At 37.4% G+C, this 3,064-nt stretch overlaps 1 non-coding gene across 1 annotated transcript; it reads left to right on the forward strand.

Annotated features, from left to right (window-relative positions):
* The first annotated feature begins 1,200 nt into the window (after positions 1–1,200).
* Positions 1,201–1,329, forward strand: LOC115871386. Its single transcript, XR_004047262.1, has one exon. It is a non-coding gene; the product is annotated as a small nucleolar RNA SNORA18 (small nucleolar RNA).
* Positions 1,330–3,064: the final 1,735 nt, after the last annotated feature.

Genomic DNA, 3,064 nt, shown 5'->3' on the forward strand with positions numbered 1-3,064 from the left:
CATTGTTTAGTATTGCTCAACTTTGATTTTTCTCATTGAGAAAATGATCCTATCATCCAGTCTTTTTGAAGACTGAAATCACCATTCATCTTCATGGACCACGTTTACTGTAACATCACTGAACCTATTTATCTTGGTAAAAGATAATTAACTCTGTAGTCACTATTATAAAGTAATGTATAATTATGGTTAACATCCTATTGAGACTTTATTTGGAAATATCATTCGTTTAACAGAATTGGATTTTACATGTCCTTAGCCATTCACTTTATCACAATGCTCTTGGGTAACTCTTTTTTCACCTCTTCTACCATTATGTTTTTCTCCTTTCTAATTCTGAAAACATAAACATTTCCAAGGCTGCCAATTTACCTTAGTTGATAATGGAGCCCCTAAGTGAAATGGATACTTTGGATTATCTACAGCCAAAGTATCCAAACTGATACTTTGTATTATCTATAGCCATCCTGATTCGGTATACAGGGAAATGACCCAATGAGAGTATATTCATGGAAAGCAGAGGTTCAAGAATTCTAGGCGTCAATCAGACCTTCCTCCCTCATGTCCCCTAATACCAATGGGCCACTTTCTTTTGGCGTTTTGTACTTATTTTCTCTATTTACAATACTACCTTACTTCAAACCCTCATCTACTCCTTAGAATTAAGGATAGGTCTGCTCCTAACTGACCTCCCTGCTTTCAGATTTCCCACTCAAAGCCACCCTGATACAAAATTCCCTGGCTTTAAGATCTCTAATGAGTCTCTAAGGTCTAGAAAATAAACTTTAAATTCCTTAATTCTTGCACTTAATTTCTCTATGATCATCTAAACATGTGTTTCCCAATTCCCCTGTGAGGTTAATATGCTGAAATGTATCTGGACCATTGTAAGTTACTTAAGTCCTCATCAACCCTGCCCTTCTCCAACCTCGTGAATACTGTTCCCTCTCACTGGAATGCCCATTTCCGTCTCTGCCTGTTGATGGGCTTCTTATTTTCAAAGAATTTTTATAAACTTAATTACCTCCATGTAGCTTCTCTGATGCTTCAAAGCTGAAGATGTTTCTATCTTCCTATGCCTACCTTTAGCATTTCCTTAAAGTTTATTTTGAACATTTAGCCAAGTGCATGCATTGTACAGAGCTCTAGGCATGTGTTCCAAAAAACAGATGCATTTTTCTTGAGACAAGAAATGTTCTGGTTGAGGTCTATCAGGATGACTTTGTCTGTTGACCCTCATCATTTGAAATGCCTCATAGAGTAGCTATGTGGTTTGCTTTACTCTCTGAACTATTGCTTGTATCTGTAGGGAAGAACTACAAGACAAATGTATAGATAGTAGGAACAGTCTAATAGGTACATGGTTTTGGGGGAAAGAAAGAAAGAAAAGAAATGTTCTAGGCATTTATGTTCTTTAGTGCTCCCTTCATTAGAGAGACTCGGGGATTTTGTTTATTGAAAATCTAAATCTATAAAATGAAGTTGTTCATTCTGAAAGCTTGCTTACCATGTAGAGGTATGGATCTGTCTTCTTTGGGGCAAAGGTTGCTTACATGTATATGTGGAGCTTTATAAAATGCAATGCAGCTTTATTTTTCATGGATGACTATAAACAGGCAACATTTAGAAAAATAGACAGGATCATTGTCTTCTTAAACCTATCCTGTTTAATTGGAAGATGTTGTTTTACTTTTGCCTGAGGAAATAAAGGCAAATGAAAGAGCTGGCCAGAAAAAAACGAGATATATTTTATAGCCATGTATAAAGTCAAACATGAAAGCACTTAGTCATTCATATTGTAGGCTGAAAGGCCCTCCTGGCCTGGCATTAGAAGAAGAATAAATTGTAAGTCTTAATTATCTTGTGGGTCTTATTAAAATTGCAAGCTGTTCCATTCTGCTATGTGCACTAAGAACCACTTCTCACAGCTCAATAAATAATAATGGCATAATCATTGAGAGATGGCCACTTAGAAAGTTCAGGAGGAAATATCCCGTGGGAGGAGGTATTGATATATGGGAACAAGACTTTTCTTTTACATACCAACATGACTTGATTCCATGAGCAGTTATTTCACACCTTTTGGAGATATGGACAGTTCAAACATTGACTTTGCAGATATATCTGGATGATAATGAAAACAAGATCAGGAATACCTGTAACTTTTTAATAAACTATAAAATTGTGGCAGACTGTAAGGATTTTCATGTCCCAATAACCAGAGTGGAATACTTCAAAATGACAACAACAACAAATGGATTGCCACTAAGTCTATTCCAATTCACAGCATCCTCTAGGATCGGAATTTCAGAGACTATAACTCTTTACAGGAGTAGAAAGTCTCCTTTTTCTCCTTCAGAGGTACTGGTAGTTTTGAACTTCTGACGTGGACATTGGCAGCCCAACATGTAACCAACTAAGCATTCTGGTTGTGTAGGGAAGAAAGGAATGGTTAAACATAGTCTTAGTAGTCTTAGTTTCAGATTAACATATAGTTATGATTAATACCCCCAAATTGGCAGTTTGAATATACCCAGAATTACTACTTAAGAACAAGTCTTGTGATTTGCTTCCATTAAGATTACAATGAAGAAACCCTTATGAAGGAGTTCTACATTGTAATACATGAGGTCATTATAAGTTGGAATCCATTTAAATTCACCTAATAGTCACAACATCAAACTCACTGTTATCCTGTCAATTCTGACCCTAGAGGGCACAGTAGAATTGTCCTGAGGGTTTCTGAGCTGGTAACTCTTTACAGGAGTAGAAAGCCCCATCTTTCTCTTATGGAGTGACTGGTGATTTTGAACTTCCAACATTGCAGTTGGCCACCCAACATGTAACCATGGGAGAAAGAGGAGGCTTTCTACTCCCATGAAGAGTTTCTCTAGGCTTGAAGGTAACATACCAGCATGAAGCAGTGAACTAACAGAGGTCTGTGGGTTTGGCCCTGATCCCAGCTACATGAACCCCCTCCCCAGAAGAATGTACTATAGAAGACAGAACTGATGATACAGCCCAGGTAGAGGGGTGGGTCTGCTCAGAACACACAGGAGAAAAT

Source organism: Echinops telfairi, unplaced genomic scaffold (assembly GCF_000313985.2).
Source record: "Echinops telfairi isolate 266 unplaced genomic scaffold, ASM31398v2 ScPeMD7_5592;HRSCAF=6446, whole genome shotgun sequence".
NCBI lineage: Eukaryota > Metazoa > Chordata > Mammalia > Afrosoricida > Tenrecidae > Echinops > Echinops telfairi.